Raw genomic sequence first — 19,605 nt, forward strand, 5'->3', positions numbered from 1 at the left:
GCGGGACATCTGCAGTCCTCTTCTGCCTCTGGCACTTACAAGCCACAAGGCCTTTGACAACTCACTTACCCTCTCGGATTTCAGTCTGTTCTCTTTTGTAAAGAGGGATGGTAACACTCATCTCCTAAGATTGGTATAAGGATTAAATGAGATAATGCATGAAAAGCACAATGCCAGGCACTCAATAAACCATATCTATTATTATTCTTATTTCTTATTAACCCTCCCATTATTTCTTATTAACCTGACTTCTGGGGACATGACAATCTGAGATTGGATCCTGGGAAGGAAATGCTTAGCCACAGAGCTCTTGAAGGCGGGTGGTGGTGAAGTCCCCTGGGAAGAGCTCCGGGGGTCCAGGGGCCAAGGCTGAGGACACTGATAAAGAAGAGGAGGGGCCCCTTCAGAGTCCCTGTCCAAAGCTGTCCCTGCTCTTGTTCATTTGCTTAAAGGGTCAGATTAATATCTCCGAAATGTGTCAAATACTCTTCTTAAATATTTTTTAATAGACTGGAGCCTAACTATAGACTGTGAAGAAAGTAGGGGAAAATCCAAGCAACTTTTTGATTATCAATGCCCCTTAAATTGTTCCTGACCATGGGCATGTGAAGAATGCTCACTCAGAGCAAAGTTGAATGCAGAGAACATTATCTGTCTTCAGTCCCAGAGGAATGCCGGGGGTCTCCCTTCCATCTCGTACTGAGAACAGGCAATACTACCAAAACTGACAGACAGATGGCCCTGGGAGTCCAATTCACCGGTAGGTTTATGAGGACTAGCGTGTCACCATTACACATGGGGGAGCAGACAAGTTACGGCAACTCCCTCACAAGCCTGGTGCTTAGGGAACAGCAAAGGAAGGAGGGCCTTCAATGCAGACCCAGAGGAAGTTAAGGAAATCAGTGGTTTTAAGGTCGGGTGAGGGCCGGGGGTACAGGATCCTGAAAATAGCCATTGAGGATCTGGAATTTCCATTTTTGCTGTGCAAACATGTCGGATTTCCCAGCAATTCCCAGAAAACTCAGAATCATCCATGACAACTGTCAGAGCATCTTTCTCCAGTCCAGTCGCTGGTTACATTTGTCTGTTCTCTCATCAAGCCTCTTGCCTCTTCCCCTTTCTTTCCATGGCCACCAGCCAAATTTAGGACCCCTACCTCATGTCCTGACTTCACACTATCATTTCCTAACGCTCTTCCTTCCTCCTTTTAGTCTCCCTCCCTCTCTTCTAAAAATTCTCCTAGCTGCATATGAAACTGTAGTAGAATTCTCAACTGGAGCATAAGTGTTCACTTAGAATGCCTGGAAGACGGTTGAGATGTCCCTAAGGGATGTGGGAGGAGGGAGTCTGACTGGCATGAGAGATGAAAAATAACTCATCCTCAAAGAAGAGAGGCCCTCACTGGCAAGCCCGGTCTGACAATAAGGCTTCAGTGGTGGAACGGGGGCCAGATTCTGGGTGTGACACCAGTTGTCGAATTTTCCTCTGGCTCAGGCCCCATGGACTTATCAGCAAGTCCCCAAGGAGAAAAGGGCTGAATGCAATAACGAAAAGAATTCAGCTTAATGTGAAGACAGAAAAGAGATTCTCGCTGCTTTAGGGAAGAAAATGAAGTGGTTCTGGTGCTCTGTGGCAGCAATGCTAGCGACACAGGCCCAGGGAACGGTAATGACCCTGCACCATGTCTAGCCTCATGACAGGAGGTGGAAGCTGGCAGTGGCAGGAGGGGATTTCCCAACATCTTCCCAAAGGCACCAGAAGGTTCTTGGCCCCTTTGCATTTGCTTCACCAGGATCGGCAGAACCAGGAGCAAATGGTCAAGTCCAGTCAAAGGAGAGAAGGACATGGCAAAGCGGGTGTGGGCTGAGAGCACTACACTCGAGCACGTGCGAGTTAGTCCCAGGGATTCTGCAAGTTCAGGAGGATTTCTCTGCAGAGAATTTGTAAGGCTCTACCTAAGATGGTGGGGACATTTATGCTATTCTTGTGGTCCCCTTTGTACCTTCAGGCTGGGATGGCTTGAGGAAATGTGGTATTTAATCAAAAAACAGTTCACCAGGGGAGAGACATTAACATTTGTTAAATGTCTACTGTATGTTGGGTATCGTGATAAGTACATTTACACATATGTCATTCAGTCTTTATAATGACTCCACAAATCAGGCACTTGTATGCCTCTGTTAATTAAAGCTGGAGACCCTGAGGTTCAGGGTGGTGAAATTACCTGCCCGGGATAACACAGCTGGCTCGGACTGCACCCGATTCACCCGAGTGTAGGGTCCTTGCTTTCCCCATTGTCCTTGCACTTAGGAAAGATGCAGTGTCTGCTACCAAATGGAAAACATCAAAACCTGATGGATTCGCAACCATTCTACATTAAGTATTGTGTCCTGAATATGCTCTGTTAGCATCACAACTCATCACTAAATATAAACAAGCCAAACTTAGAGACCCATAAGTTACTTTCACAAAAGCATTTTACGTAAATGGAAATGAAGGAAGGAAAACAGAGCAAAAGAGAACAGTTGGCAGGTCCCAGTGACAGCTGTGAGTCTTCTTATCTACACCATCAGCGAAATTCGAGAAGGGATGCATTACAGTGGATGAGAATGAAATGAACTTGGTCTTGTGCCTATGCAAACTTCTTGTCAGGATTCTGCCTCTGGGATTCCAGCGTCCACTGGAAACACGATTGTCCCATTGCGTTAGGCGTTCTTTGACCTTAGGGAAATAGATCCTGTTTGAGACAAGTACACATTTGAGTAATCCCAGGATCTACCTCTGACGCAACACTGCAGTGATAGAGTCACACTCCTGAAGGGAACAAAACTGTTCCTTTGTGTAAAGGATACATAGAAAGAAAGCCAAGCGTGTGTCTTAGGGGAAGAAGTAGAGAGAGTGTTAAGCAGTCACAGAAAGAAATTTTGGTCTCTTGGTGTCTCACAGACATATCACACTCATCTTCGTCAAAACTAAACTCACCATCTTGTCCCCTAGTGTCCTTGCCTCAGTAAATGGCTCCAACATCTACCCAGTTGTCCAAGCCTGAAACCAAGCATCAAAAGTGGCTTGTCTCTCCCTTTCCACTCACATCTAGCCAATCACAGAATCCTTTTGTTCCTACCTTTTAATTATTTCTCAATTCCTCCCTTTGACTTCAACCCCACTTATTCTCTGAATTAAGGTCACCGTTTTCTCCTCCCTGATTGGCAGAAAAATTTTCCACCTGGTCTCTGTCTTGTTTGCCCATTAAACCATTCTCCAAGTACGTCAAAAGTAGTCTCATTTTTTATTTTAATCGTGGTAAAATACACATAAAATGTGCCATCTGAACCATTTTCAAGTGTGTAGTCAATGGTATTAAGTATGTTCACACTGTTCTCCTACCATTAGCACTATCTATCCACGGAACTCTTTTCATCTTGCAAAACTGAAATTCTATACCTATTAACAAGAACTCCCCATTCCTTCCTCCCAGCTCCTGACAAACTTCCTTCCATTTTCTGTCTCTATGACTTTGACGACACTAGGTACCTCAGAGATGTGGATTCATCCAGTATTTGTCCTTTTGTGACTGGCTTATTTGACTTAGTGTAATACCCCCAAAGTTCACCCATGTTGTAGCATGTGTCGTTTTTAAGGCTGAATAATATTCCATTGTGTATATATACTACATTTTGTTTATCCATTGCTTCTGCCTTTGGCTATTGTGAATAATGCTGCCATGAACATGGGTGTACAAATGTCTCTTTGAGTCTCTGCTTTCAGTTCTTTTGGTGTATATACCTAGAAGTGGAATTGCTAGGTCATACGATAATACTATTTTTAATTTTTGGAGGACCTGCCATACTGTTTCCATAGCTACTGCACCATTTTACATTCCCACTAACAGTGTGCAAGGGTTCCAATTTCTCCGTATTCTCATCAACACTTGTTATTTTCTGGGTTTTTGGTAGTAGCCATCTTAATGGGTGGTATCTCATTGTTGTTTTGATTTGCATTTCCTTAATGATTAGCGATGTTGAGCATCTTCCCACGCGCTTATTGGACATTTGTATTTCTTCTATGGAGAAACGTCTAGTCAAGTCCTGTGCCCATTTTTTAACTGAGCTGTTTGGATTTTTCTTGTTGAAGTAGAGCCTCGCTTTTATTTCCCACTATAATTTTTAATTTCCAACCATAGCTCTATCTGATTTTATTTCTTTATCATTTAAGGCCTTGTTTAAGGTGCATAACAGTTAAAGACTGTTGTGTCTTTTAGTAGATTGTTCCTTTTACCAATATGAACTGCCAACGTGTCCCTTTTAACACATTTTGCCCTGAATTTTGTTATCTGTGATTCTAATCTTGCTGTACTAGATATTTGTTGTTGCTGTTAGCAATTGTCTGGCGTATCTTTTTTTTCACAGTTTTATTGAGGTATAATTGACATATGAAAAACTGCACATATTTAATATATATAATTTGATGTTTAGACATATGCATAAACCCACAAAACCATCACCATATCCATCACCTCACAAAGTTTCCTTGTGATTCTTTGTGGGGGGCTTTTGGGGGAGGGGAGGAATAAGAACACAACAGGAGATCTACCCTCTTTTTTTAATATAATTTTTAATAGACTTTATTTTTTAGAGCAGTTTTAAGTTCACAGCAAAATTGAGCAGGAAGCCTATCTTTTTTCATCCCTGAATTTTCTGCCTTTCAGGAATCTCTTTCAGTGTGTCTCTTTTTACCAACATATAGAGGATTTTTAAAAGTCCAATCTAAGAAACTGTATCTTTTATTCATAAAACAAATGCCTGCACGTGCCGGACTTCATGGTGAGGATTTAGGGACAAATGGAAAGACAAGGTCCCTCTTCTCCCGGGGCTGGTCAGCCTGTCCACGTTATTCGGTTACTGGTGAGTGTGCTTGTTTCTAATTATTTCGTATTTTCTCCTTGCTACGTCTTCACTTTGTTCCTATTCTTTCTCCTTTCCTCATTCTGTCATACTAACCCATTTTACTTTGTTACATTTTTTTGATCAAATGTGTTGAAAAGGGCTGTTATGTATTGCTATTCATTTAACAATTGCCCTTAAATTTTCACCACAGGTTCTTAAATATACTTTTCTAATAAAGTTTAAATTTATTCGCTATATCTGTCTTCTTCCTGAAGAAGATGAGAAACTTAGCATGACTTCAGTTCCCTCAATATTCCCCCCTCACATTGACCATGTAGTAATCACTTCCTAGGTTGTCACTAAACCCATGTTTCCCCTAATGTTGCTTTTAAAATCAATAAATATCTTAATTCACCAATGTGTTTTACCAACATCTTTCTTACCATTTGGAGTCACTCCTTCTTGCTGGAGTATATACACTACAGAAGTTCTTTCAGCAAGCGTCTACATGTGACAAATCCCAGCATCTTTGTGGTCTGAAAATATCCGTAAACCCTAATTCCTGATGCAAAGTTTGAATAATAAGTATTTCTGTATTAAAAGATTTTTTTATCAGAGTTTTTAGTTTTATGGCATCTAACATTGTTGATGAGAAAGCTGATATTATCTTAACACTCATTCTTTTAGTCTATATTATATCTCTGGCAGATTTTAGGGTGTTCCCATTATATCTAATGTTACAAACTTTTTAACATAGTGTCTAGATACAAATTTTTTTTTGTCTTATTTAGTACTTCTTGGGACTTTTTTTTTCAACCCAAGGATTCATATCTGTCTTTCCTTCTGGAAAACTCTCATTTATTCTTTTTTTTTTTTTTTTTTTTCCTGCTTTATCTTCCCAACCCCCCTGTACATAGTTGTATATCTTAGTTGTAGGCCCTTCTAGTTGTGGGATGTGGGACGCTGCCTCAATGTGGTCTGACGAGTGGTGCCATGTCCGTGCCCAGGATCCGAACCCTGGGCCGCCGCAGCGGAGCACGGGAATTCACCATTCGGCCGCAGAGCCAGCCCCTGGAAAACTCTCATTTCTGTATTGCCTATTCGAAATTCTCTCCCATGTATTTTAGTAAATGCATATTGGATCACCTGAATCCATTCTCTCTCTTAACTTTTCTTTGATATTTCTCTTGTCTATATTCTTCACGCTACATTCTAAGAGACTTCTTCTGGTTCACCTTCGAGTTTAGTAATTTGCTCTTCAGCTTATTTTACAGTTGCCATTTCTTACTTTGTCTCTTGGATAATAATATAAATATTTATTTTAAAGTCCTTTCTTTGTTCCTGTATTATCTCTGGCTCCTCACCTCTCCCACCTTATCCCAATTATTCTGTTTGCTGTCTGTGTCTCATGGTTTCGCTCTTCTTCTGATACTTTGTAGTCCTTTTCTATAGGCTCGTCTTTCGTGGGTTTCTCCTAAGTGCATCCTAACTTGTGACAGTCTCCAGATGGATGGTCCTGCAATGGCCTCATCCCCAGCGCTGCATCGGGGACAGCTCCGCAGCAGGCCTGGACCTGGTGCACAAAGGATCACACCCTTTCCAAACCCTGTTCTTGTGAGGCAGAGGATCTCTAGGACTCTGCTGGGAGCAGGTGGGCCCCTCTCAGCCCCCAGCCATGGGCAGATGGAACAGTGTCAGTCCTGATCCCAAATATTGGAAGGATCAGGTCCTACAATGTCAGTCTCCTGGAAGCCCGATGGCTTTGGACCTTTCTTACTACTATGTGTTCCTGCCTACTTCCCGCCCCTCATTTTTTGGCAAACTTCTGGATTTCTGATTTATGAAGAGTTCCCTTTATTTTCTGTTTTCAAGCATGAAAGTGCTTTTAATAATACAATTTTACTATATTGATATCATTTCTCCACGTCCAGAGTAGAAGGGGGATTCCTGCCTGTTCAATTTGTTGATGTTCCATTTGCCATCTGCAAGTCGATGGAGCAGCCAGTCAAAATATAAATATGACTACTCTCTTCAACATAAGGCCCTTCACAGCTCCCCTACTCTTTCTGGATAAATCAAAAGGCATCTTATGGCCTGACTTCTGCCCACCTCTTCAGACTCATGTCGCACTGTTTGCCAACTTACATTCTCAGAAGCAGCCACGAACTTCACCTCCAGACTTCTTCACGTGCCGTTCCCTCTATGTGGAGCACTCTTCCCTGCCCATTTTGCCTTCATCCTTTATGTCTCAACAAACCTCAGAATCAGTTCCTCCAGGAAGCTCTCTGTGACTAACAAAAATCAGATTAGGTGTCCCTCCTAAGAGCAGCCTAAGCTGCCCATAGAGTCGCTCTGCTGCCGCACTTCCCGCACTGTGCTTGAGAGCCGGCTTGCGGGACTGTTACCCCTTCTGGACTGTGTGCTCCATTAGGGCTGCGTGCCTCACTGTCCAGCATGGGACGTGGCACACAGGGGGAACTCAGTGTGTAGTATTGAATGCATTGTGGATGCCACCCAGAAAGGCAGGGAGGGAGGAGGTTGGGAGGGATATTAGGAAGAAATGATGGGGAAAAAAAGGCCTGGAGATTCAAGAAAGTCTCGGACTAGATCCTTTACTAATGAAAATTTGTCTTTTTTATTTAAAGATTTTGAGGTCTATCTGCCCTCATTTTACCCCACCACTGTCTCTTGCCCACTCCCAGTTTTCCAAGAGTACTTTTTCACTGGGCTTCTCAACTGCCTTAGTTTTCTAGGGTTGCCATAACAAAATACCACAAACTAGATGAGTTAAACAACAGAAAAATATTCTCTCACGGTTCCAGAGGCTAGAAGTCCAAGAGCAAGGTGTCAGGAGGGTGGGTTCCTTCTGAGGGCTGTAAGGGAGAAGCTGCCCCACACCTCTCTCCCAGCTTCTGGGGGCCTCAGATCTTCCTTGGCTTGTACATAGCATTCTCCCTGCACCTTCACAGCAGTAGCTTATTGTTAAAATAATTATAAAATGTGGTTTACAAGACGTGATAAAGTAAAACATAACAGATGAGGAATTCCCCTGTGGTACTCCCACAAAAAGGAAAGTGTTACAAACAGGAAAGAGGACAGAAGAATTCAAATAACTCCAATCCCTCAGCAACCAAGTTAGCAGCAACCTGGGTGGGGCGCCCAATTTGATTTCCACAAGTCAACTGATTTCAAAAACGTTGAAGAGACAGCTAGACACTATTCATGACTGGGATAGTCCACTACTTAGGGATTAGTTTTGCTATGGTGACACACATACACACACATACACAACATAAGAACACACTTGAATCTGCCTCTGCGTCAAACAATTTATAAGAATAACAGAGGTTAAGGAACATGACTCCATTAAATGATTCCATGGAGATCAAGTCAGCAAACCCCAGACTGGGAAACTCTATAAAACAAACTATCCAGTTTATTCAACAAATAAATGTCAAAGGAAAACATAAGAGATGGAAGAGAAAACCAATAGGTTAAAAGAAACTTCAGAAAAATATTAACCAATTACAGAAATCTTATTTGGATACAGTCACACAAACTAAAAAAAAAAAAAAAAAAAAAAAATCACATATAAAACAATTTAAAATTTGAACACTGCCTAAATATTTGATGATAGTAAGAAATGATTATTAATTTCAGATGCGATATTGTGGTTCTTTTTATTTTTAAGGCTTTATCTTCTAGGGAAATGTGAGTGACTCAAGTGGGTTGTTAAACGATGTCATGTCTGAGGTTTTCTTCTAAAAATAAACAAGGTAGAGGGGAATGGATGGGAGTGTAGATAAAAGAAGATTGGTCATGAATTAATGATTGTCAAACCTAGTTAATGGGTATAGGGATTTACGCCATTCTTACCCCTCTTGTATGCTTAAAGTTCTCCAGTAAAAAGAAGTTAAAACATTGAGAGTTTACACTGAAAATTTGGAGAAGAAAAATTAAAAAGAAACTTAAAATAGATGTAGACCACACACAATGCACCCGGTTGCAAAATCCAGTGCCAGAGAACCCCCGACTCAGCTCAGCCTGTCCACCCGTGATTTTGGAAGACGCTCTCTGTAGCTCAGTCGTGAATCTGGAGTGCACTCTGAAATCTTCAACACAATTGCCTCGGCCCACGTGAGGCAGATGGTAGAGCCTTGCCTCAGCTGAGTAAGTTAATTTTCAGCCCTGTGAAGGTATAGAAATAACTAAGGCAATTATGACATGCTGCCCATAGTTTTATGTGCTCTGCCTCTGGGAATACATTTTTCAATCATCAGGATAGCCTAGGAGCACTTGTTATTTAATTTGAAACGATCTTACATGTAATCCTTATGATTTCAATTTGAAGTGTAATTGATATTTGATTTGAGGTTTTAATCCAAAAAGTATAAAACTCTTTGATTTGTTTATGAATGGCATTTGAAAGCTGAGAACCTGATTTATTAGAGTTATAAATTGTTTTATTAGATATACAAGGATTGCCTAAGGGCATTTCAAGTGTTTGAGAAAATCAGGATACTAACGTTTTATACATTTGTTTTAATGTTTAAGGGAATTTAATTTATTAAATTTTAATGAAGTCAAGTGTTTAATTACTCTGTAATTAAAGAACAAGTGGAAATAATTGTTTTTTTCTATAGAAAAATTATTCCATTTATAGAATACAAATTTGAAGATTGAACTTAGCTTAAGAAAAATATTTTTTTAATTAGAACTTTAGTCAATTGAATAGTAATTTAAGACCACATATCGTCCTTTCCAAACACAAAAGTGTCTCCCAGAAATTAAAAAACTTAAATGACACTGTGAGTGTGAGTTCCCACAGCAGAATCAGAACAGACAATCTTACAAATACTCCTTTGTTGGCAAAGAAAACGCAGAGGAGAACCTTTAGACAGAGCATAAACCGCATTTCTTTGTGAGCTTGGGTTTGCGTGGGATTATGACAAGCAGCAAGAGAATAAGAAAGACATGCAATCAGCTTTCTTATATGAACAATGAGAAATAAATAATTGGATTAATTTATTTCTAATTTTCAAAATTAGTTTGACAAATTTGGAGAATTTAGTAGATCCATGTTTTCAAAATTCCATTAAAGATCCATTACTGGATTGTGAAATCAATTTAGTGAGTCACCAGCTTACATAATAGGGATGAATACTGTTTCAAGAAACTTTGTTTCAGTTGAGTTTACCAGTAGCTGTATATGTATTTCTTATTGGGGATGATGTTCAAGACAGTTTGAAAGCCGCTGTTACCAATTTCTGGCTTATGTTAAAGCTCCTTCATAGCATTTTTTTCTAAAATGTAAATTTGTTATTTTTTCTAATTATACACATAAAACACATATTTTTTCATTGTTCCGTTACAGAAATGTATGCTAAAGATTTTTTTAAATCACTTATAATCCCACCACTCATTTTGTTGTGTAAAAAGGATAGACACTTGTATTCACTAGAATTTCTGTTGAAGAATTGTATATGGGGAATAAAATATTTGATGAGCCTTAAGACTCAAGGTTGAGAGGCCCTGAGCTGAGCAGACCCTCTCTGTGTGAGGTGAGGGAGGGGATTTCCTGTTGCCCAAAGCAATGAGAAGAGAATTTAAGAAGAGCATGAGAGGAAAGCCGAGGGCATGGTAGAGGGTGTGAGTTCTGGAAGGTGACATTTTGCCCCTGACTTCCTTAGGTCCCTCTAATAAAATTACTAAACTCATGAAATGTTTCAGGACAAGGAAACTTTTACAGGAACTCATCAAAGTTTTGAATTTCGTGACATTAAACACGAGCGAGATAGCATGTCGAAAGGCAGGAATGTGAAAGCTCATGGAAATTACTCCCGGAACTAGCAAACATTTTGAGAAAATGTCTGACTCTTTCAAGGCCAAGGTATTGGATCTCAGGTTAGGTTTAATCGTATCACTGTCACAGTCTGCGATGCCACGGTCTTCCAAAACAGGTGTGAGGGTGTGTGCATGAAATATGTATATATATCTCTCCACTTTTTACAAAGGAGAATAGTTCTACTTATGTTGCTATCAGCCTTCTTCATTTGTCATTTTTTATGCCAGAAAATGTGGGTCTCTGTATGCATAAATCACTTGTGGTGTGTTCATACAATGAAATGTTATACAGCTTCACACATCCACGTGGATGGATCTTCCAAATATGGATGGGTGGCTGCGGGGCTGTGGGAGATGAGGCACTCCAGGGCGCGCAGGGCCGAGAGGCTCCGGGCGTGGGGCTGTCACGGGCCGTGGCTTCCTTCCTCCGTCAGAAATCACTCATGGGGTGCGGAGGGACCACGGAGCCCTGGCCTCCGCGTCGGCACAACTCAGCCTCGAGGGGAGGCGGGCGAGCAGTGCGGCCAAGAAACCAAGAGCATGAGACAGGGCAAGCGATTTGGCGCGAAAGGGGAGGCATCTCCAAGGAGGTGACCTTTCAACTGAGACCCAAATGGAAGGGCAGCCCTGCACACACAGAGAACAGCAGGTGCAAAGGCGCAAGGGCAGGTTGGAGAAGAGAACGGAGACCAGTGCAGAGAGCGAGCGACGCATGGAGGATGCGCAAGATGCAGCGAGGCTTCATCCCAACCCCGGCGGAGGTCCAGGCGGAGAGGCAAGTCTGAGCCTCTGCCAAAGGCAGAAGAGGGTGGGAGGGTGCAGGGGCCGGCCCACCGGAGTGAGACAGGATCTGAGAGTGCGAGGGCCTTGCGGGTTTGTTCCCTGCTGTTCGGTGACCATGCAAGGACCGAAAGTACCCTCGGCCTGAGACGCTGCCTGAACAGATTGATGGCAGCAAAGAAGAGAGAAGGAAACAAATCCAAACAGATATTTTGGAGGAAGGAACCGATGTGACTTGGAGATGGACTGAATGTCAGGGGGAATGACAGGAAAGAGTCCAGGATGCGACCTGGATGCCCCGAGATGGATGGTGCAGACAGACGTGGTCAGCAAGTCATTGCTGTCTTCCGTATGTGGTTTCTCCAGCCGGTGAATGGTGACTCCCGTTCTTCGCCCAGTCACTCTGGCCCTGTCCAAGGGTGTCTGGTGTGCCCTTCACCCTGGGTTGAGGCGTGGCTGAGGAGTTGGGGACCAAAAACAGTCCAGGAGAAGGAGCCTGCCTCTTGAGTTCACCCCAGTGAGGCACCCACACGTCCCTAGGGGTGGGGCTGGCAGGCCCAGGAGGTCTGGCCCGACTACTCCCTCCTGGACTTCAATTTCACGTAGGGAACATTTAGAACAAGTTGAGTTCTCTGCATTACTGTCTCATGTACCCCCGGGCCAGTCATGAGGGGATAAATGGAACACAAGAGCACCGGGGAGGGGTGGTGCCTTCAGCCAGCCCCTGCAGCCATGAAGGGGACCCAGAGGTTCCACGTTGGGGGATGGGGTGGCCTTGGCGGTCCAGGCAGGCAGCATTGTGGAGGTCTCTGAGGAGACAATGGCAGCACGTAGGAGCCTGGTGACCAGAAACGACTCTCCACATGCTGAGGCCAACCATTAGCAAGTGTCTGAAGGGCCCCAAACCCAGAGCCAGTGCTCAGGGCGGCCCTGATGCCCTAGGTGAGGAGAGGGCAGCCTGGTGACCCCACACGGCCAGAGGATGGTAGGGGATCGTAAACCAGCTGGGCTGACAGCCCCTCCCCTTTATTAATGCTCTAAAGTAATTTAATTGGGCGTACATAAACACATTTTACATTAAATCTAAAAGCATGATTTATTCAGACCAAAAAAGAGATGAATCTTAAAAAGTTAGTCTCAGGAAAATACATTATAGTCTAATTTCCTTGTCAAAGTTCACAAACAATAAAAACTAAGCAATACAGTGTTTAGACAGATGAGGTGCTGAAAACGTAAAGAAAACCAAGGAATTCAAACAGTATTCAGGCAGTGATTGCCTCCGAAAGGAAATGAGTCACAAGTGACAGCAGCAGAGTGGACAGATTTCCAGCGTGTTCTGTTTCTCAGGGTGGGAAGTAGTAACATGATTTCGGTTTTCTTAAACGATTTTTCAGACACGACATATATGTTATTTTCACCCTTCTGTACGTACTTTACACAAATTTTAGAAGTAAAAAAATTATAAGTAGGTTGAAAAAATTTGACCAAAGTCTAGATTTTGCCCATATCGTGTTGGCCTATATGGCGTTTAAAAGTTTTGACGGCCTGGCCCACCTTTTTAAATATGGAAAATGTTATGTAAAAATCCTTCTTTTGAAAAATTGGAAGATCTGGCAACCCTGAGCCCAGTCCTGAGGGGGGAGTAGCCGCGTGGGGACAGCAACCCCCTTTGGGTTTGGAGTGTTTGCTCAAGGTCTCCCCGCACCCACCTCTTCCCATTCCCCCTCAAATCCGGAGCCTGTAGGCCTTCCGTTTTGTCATTCTCAAGCTATTTCAGTGGCTATATAACATAGCAATTCTACAAGCAATCTAATCATAAAACCTGTGTAAAACTTTACAATTACTTCCTTAGGAAATTCCTTGCAAGGCCCATGGGTGGGTCAAAGTATTCGAATTTAAAACTGTCGTAGCTGTTGCCCTCAGTTTGTACCAAGGTACATTCTCACTAGCTGGGGAGCACGCCCGTGGTCCTGGACTGCAGGCAACCATGAATATTAGCAATTAAGCTTTCTCCCTCCAACAGATGAAATCCAATCGCTGATTATTCTGCTAATTTGCATTTATTTAACCACAAATACGGTTAGCCCTTTTTTTCATGTTTATGGCCATTTCTACAGTAAATTGCCTATTTATATCTCTGGATCTTTTCTCACTATTTCCTTAGTGACTTATAAAATGTTTGTGTATTAGTGATATTAACTGATAGTCCCTATCAGTTTGTCACCTACCTTTAAACGTTATTAATGGTGGGATTGAGGAAAGTTATCACAGAGAGATTTTTAATTTTATGTAGTCTGATCTAGTAATCTTTATAAGTGCCAATTTAGGAAAAATAAAAATATTGACTAGGTACTTTTTTTCTTTCAAATAGAACAAATTTACCTTTTGTTATGAAAATAATGTATTCATTGTTTAAAAAAATTCAAATGGTATAGGAACATTTAAAGAAGAAAGTAAAATTAACCATAAATCCTACTGTCCATGGTGGTCTATATTTTAAATACTACAGAAAATACTTTCTTTACAAGTTTATTGAGCCCCTGGAGAAAAAAAAGGGTATATTCTTATAGTGTACATCATTCTCTTTGCTAAACAGAGGGACTTTGCTAATAAAATTCAGTCCTACTTTTAGCCATCACAATGTAAATGCCTCGGCTTGTTGACAAAGCAGCCACATAGAGGCAGCTTTCTGACCTTTCACCCTGAAATCAAGCGGCAGGACTGTTCTTAGAGCTGGCCAAGATGCATATGGCCTTTGGCGCCTCACCAGTGACCACGTGCACAGGAAACCTAGAATTTTCCCCCTTCCTAGGGTGGGCTTTCGAGGCCAACAGTCCAGTGCTCTCACCTCTACTGCTCCTTCCTCAGTCTTCTGAGCACATAGGGAAGGGGCCATATTCGGGAAGACGGGGCATAGATATTGGATAGTAATTAAAGTGTACATAGCGTATGAGGACAAAAGGCCAGCAGCCTTATCCTGCACCTTCAATGCCTACCCCCATTGCCTTTGGAGACTGTATTCTTTACGTTTATAATCTAATCACTTTACTTAAAAGCACCCAAGGAGCTTAAGCTCAATTTTCATTTCTCTAAATTCATTTGCAAACTCTATTTCCATTTCTCTGAATCTACTCGTTGGTGGGTACACATCTTTGATGTAGCTACAACTGTACAAATATTCTATTTTGTGTCATGCATCATTCACCTAAACCATCTCCTACGCACTTTTCAGTGCAGCTAAAGAGCCCCCTGAGCATCTATTCCGAGGGGCTTTGCAGCCTTCCCCCTTCTTCTAATGAGTTTTTGATTATTTGTTCAGCTATTACTTTCTTCCTTAGACGTGCTCAGTTATAAGCCCTTTTAAATTCAAAACATGTCTGTACAGATTACTTTTTTGGTTGCTTCTTTTCGGTTTATTTCCTTGAGGCACAGGTCCAAGGTTAGAGGTTACGAACGGCTTTTCACCTCGAGTGAGCAGCACTCTCGGCGAAACAGCTGTGGTCTCGTCATGTGATTTCCTTTCGCCATCGTGAGTTTCTTTAGCAGTCATGAAGGAATAAAGGAGAATTTCTCTGGCGGGAACCACCCAGCTGTGGTCCACCACCCATGGCCACCACTGAAAACCCGCTGATATTTTTCTCAAATTCCCTCCAACCTAAGCCCTGCAGAATTTTCTCAAGGTGAGTCTAACCCATTCACTCAGAAAGAAGGAGTTCCTCTGTGGGCAACTGTCCTTTTTGCTAACCTCAACATGTGGCTTAGATCACAGGGCCTCCAGCAGACAGACTGCCCTAACCCCAGAGCAGACAGCAGGCCTCGCACTGCAGGTCCCTGGCCATCCTCCCCGACGTCAGGGGGCACTCTCTGGAGCATGCCCGCCTTGCTCAAGTTGTGCAGAAACAGTGCCCAGGGTCCTGGCCTCCTTGGAGTTTGCGTGGTCAATTGTGTGAAGTCTGCCAGCCCTGCCCACCCTCCACAGAACACCCAAGTCCAAAGGCCATGGACTCCACTTCCATCAACCAATAGATATCTTCTGAGAGTTTACTTCCACCCTTGGCCCCTAGTCTCTTCTCAATGCAGTAGCCAAAGGGATCCATCTAAATGTAGGTCAGATCTTGTCTCTCTTCTGCTCAGAAGCCACCCTCTCCCCTCCTCAAAGGCCTCCCAAACCAAAGGTCTTTAAGCTGCTACAAGGCCTGTGCAGTCTGGCTCCCTGTCGTGTATCTTACCCCTTCTCCTGCCTCCTGCCCCCTCTGCTCTAGACACACCTGTCTTCTCGCTCTTCTCCAGCACATCAAACACACTCCCATCTCAGACTTTCTGCCCTTGCTGTTGTCTCTACCTGGAATACACTTCCCCTAGAAAGCAAGCTGCATACCTCACTCCCTTCCTTCTTTAGGTATTTGGCCAAATGCCACATCTCAGCGAGCTTTCCTTGAACTAGTTCAAAATTGCAACCTCCTCCCTCTTGCTACGTGCTAGTCTCCTTTCCTGCTTTGTTTTTTTCCATACCATTTATATACATATACACCTATCACATTTACACCCACATGCTTATAGTCGGTCCCCACCACTATTTTCTAAGATGCTTGAGAGCAGAGACTTTCGTCTATTGTGTTCACTGCCATTTCCCCAATGACTCCCACGATGACCAATTGGCATATGGCGGGCGCCATACACATGCATTTTTTTAAATGAAATGCCACAGGCCTTGCACAATGCCAGGCACTACACAAAAATTTACAGGCACAGCCCCTGCCCCCCAGAAACTCTTGGTTTAGTTGGGGAGTTTGACAATTGCTAATACCTTATAAAGTCACATATCTCAGGCTAACACTCTAGAAACTGCTTAGTTCCTCTAAGACACTGCGACAGCCCCTGAGGGAAGATGCCTCCAGAAAGAGGGTAGTTTATGGGCTGTGGTTTTGTGGCCGAACTGCCTGGTTTCACGTAGATGTTGCTAGCTTGCACAAAGATCTTAGCTTATTTTTCTTTCACTCAATTGTGCTTTTTCTATGAACAATGATTTTTTATTAAAATAGCAAATGATAATAGTCAATCTTTTTTTATATATAACTCTTAAGTCAGAGAAGCCCATAGTACAAAGTATCCGACTGATCTTTTAGAGTTTTTCTTGATTCAAAACCACACCTAGCACACCCATTAGGATGACTAATATTTTTAAAAAAGAAAAAAAACAGGAAATAACAAGTGTTGGAGAGCATGTGGAGGAATTGGAACCCTGAGCACTATTGTGGAAATATAAATGGTGCAGCCACTATGGAAAACAGTACAGCAGGTCCTCAAAAAATTAAAAATATAATTACCATATGATCTAGGGATTCCACTCCCCCAAAAAACTGAAAGCAGGATCTCAAAGAGATATTTGCACTCCCATGTTCATAGCAGCGTTGCTTGCAATAGCCAAAACGTGGAAGCAACCCCAGAGTCCATTGACAGAGGAATGGATAAACAAAATGTGGAGTATACATACAATGGAATATTTTTCAGGCTTAAAAAAGAAGGAAATTCTGACATATGCTATATGGGTGAACCTTGAGGACACCATACTCAGGGAAATAAGCCAGTCACAGAGAGACAAATACCGTCTGCTTCCACTTACATGAGGTCCCTAGGCCGTCAAACTGATAGAAATGGAAAGGAGAGGGCGGTTGTCAGGAGCTGGGTGGAGGGGAAATGGGGAGTTGTTGTTTAATGGGTATAGAGTTTCAGTTTTGCAGGACATAGAAGTTCTGGAGATGGGTTGCACAGCAGCGTGAATAAACTTAACACTGCTGAACCGTACGCTTAAAAATGGTTAAGATAGTAAATCTTACGTTATTCATATTTTACTACAATTAAAATTTCTTTCATTAAAAAAGCACACCTAGAAAATACGAGAAATCTCTCTGTTGGACAGTTGAACACATGGGCACCAACTCCTTGTGCAAGCACATTGGTCTCAAAATATCAAAAACATGTTTTAAAAGAAGGGAAAAATCAGCAGGCATTAGTTGGTGGGAACACCACTGTCACTGAAAGTTCCTCTCTAGTCTACTCTTCCTCAGTTTCCTGAAATCATTGTCTTCTGATGGAACCAACAGTCCCTGAGTGAGGAGTGAGGTGGGGAACAATTTTCACACCTACGTTTCACCATCTAGTGATATGACATGTCCACAAAGGGTCACTGGTTCACAAGGGAGGGGGCGTCTAGCCATTTCTACCACCAAGGCATGAAATAGAGAAAGGAACCAGTGCTCTGGATCTGAGGCTTAAAGACTGACCAGTGAATAAGCTTTCTTCCCATTGCAGGCAGAGGACCCAGCATGAGGAAGGTAGAAAGCATGCTGGGCAATCGTGTGTATTTCAGCGCTGGTCTCAATGAGGCCTGCAGTGCTTTGGTTACCTGAGGGTGTGGAGAAAGGACCAGCAACAGAAGAGAATATGCCATTCATTATCTTTGGGAAAATTATTTAGTTGCTCTAAGCACCGCTTTCTCATTTTAAAAAACAGAGATAAATCTAAACTCACAGAGTTGTTGTGAAGGTTAAATGATAGAAATGTCCTGTCACATAGACTAGCAATATACACACAATTGTTAATGACTGTCCTGTTAATAATGTTAATAATAATTGTCCAGTATTATGCTGGAAATCATGAAAGATCTTGTGATCCAAGTCAAAGAATTTGAATTACATCCTGTAAAAATGCAAAGCCAATAAGGGGGTTTTCTTCTAAATCTTTAAAAAATATTTGAGGGACCCGGCCCCATGGCCTAGTGGTTACAGTTCTGTGTGCTCTGCTTTGGCAGCCCAGGTTCGCGGGTTCAGATCCCAGGCACAGACCTTCACCGCTTGCCAGCCATGCTATGAAGCACCCACATACAAAAGCTAGAGGAGGATTGGCACAGATGTTAGCCCAGGCTAATCTTCCTCAAGCAAAAAGAGGAGGATTGGCAACGGATGTTAGTTCAGGGCAAATCTTCCTCAGGAAAAAAATATACACATATTTAAGAATGATATGACTAGACGTACATTTTAGAAAAAGAACACTCGGGTGACTTTAAAAGTGGGCATGATCAGGGAGCAATAGAGGGAGGGAGAGTAGTTTGGAGGCCAGGACGAGGTTTCAGGTGACACATGAAGGGTGTGCACCAAGGTCTGAGGAGTTACACTGAAACTGGCCAAAACATACAAACTAATCGTGTTTATTCTCAGTCAGCAGGAACAAGGATATCCAAGTGAGCATAGGAAAGTCTTCCTTTTGTTTCATTCTCTCTGTGTCTCCCAAGTGGAAAAGAGAGAGCAGTAAAAATGATAAACAATGCTTTTCTCCCTGGGCCCTCTACACAAGCAGCCCAGGTTTCATACGGCTTTGCAGGGAGCAACGCTGAAAGGAAACTGATGGCAAGGCCTTCTGAAATTACACTTCCAGGAGCCTAAACCCCGCAGGCACCAGACCTGAGGACTGATCAGCGTCCATCACTGAGTGAGAAGGTTCTCACTGAATTGTTCACTCATAGCTAAAGTAGAAGCTGGTTCTGGTTAGGCCATTCAAAATTCTTTTGCATAACCCTATTTAGACACAACAAGGATTTTCAAAATATTTTTCCTAGCCTTACTCTTTATTTAAATTAGATCATAAACAGACCCACAATGTGTAAAAGACATAAAAGACTGAACTGTTTTGACTAAATATGCATGAGACGTGTTTGAGGCTGGCATGGGGAAGAGGGCAAGAAAGAAAGAAATGCTCTCTCAGCAGCCTCCTCTGTGCTCCTTCCGGAAACCAGTTTGAAAACCACTTATGCAAGGAAAAATAAAGCTTCTACCTTTGCACAGGAGGCCGCTCTTTCAGGTGGAGTCTGAATGATGCCAAATGGGAGAACACATGTAATAGAAGGAACTTCTAACATATTAACTAGGTACTCGCCACCCACCCCACCTCCCACCTATTCTTTGTCTTGGAGCCTTTATCCAGGAGTCAGATAACGTTAATTCCTCAGGGTCAGAGCCAAAACAATCACAGCCAGAGAATAGAGTTCCAGTCACATCCGTTCTAGCTGCACACACTTCAAGCCTTAAAATATTCTTTT

The 19,605-nt window shown here is 42.6% G+C and overlaps 1 long non-coding RNA gene across 1 annotated transcript in view; it reads left to right on the top strand.

Annotated features, from left to right (window-relative positions):
• The first annotated feature begins 8,771 nt into the window (after positions 1-8,771).
• The window catches only part of LOC139077054 (uncharacterized), a 48,776-nt gene continuing 37,942 nt past the window's right edge, over positions 8,772-19,605 (top strand). The window contains exon 1 of the long non-coding RNA XR_011529241.1: positions 8,772-9,056. This is a non-coding gene — a long non-coding RNA (uncharacterized lncRNA). The remainder of the gene's footprint in view (positions 9,057-19,605) is intronic.

The sequence above is a fragment of the Equus przewalskii genome, chromosome 18, assembly GCF_037783145.1.
Source record: "Equus przewalskii isolate Varuska chromosome 18, EquPr2, whole genome shotgun sequence".
Classification (NCBI taxonomy): domain Eukaryota; kingdom Metazoa; phylum Chordata; class Mammalia; order Perissodactyla; family Equidae; genus Equus; species Equus przewalskii.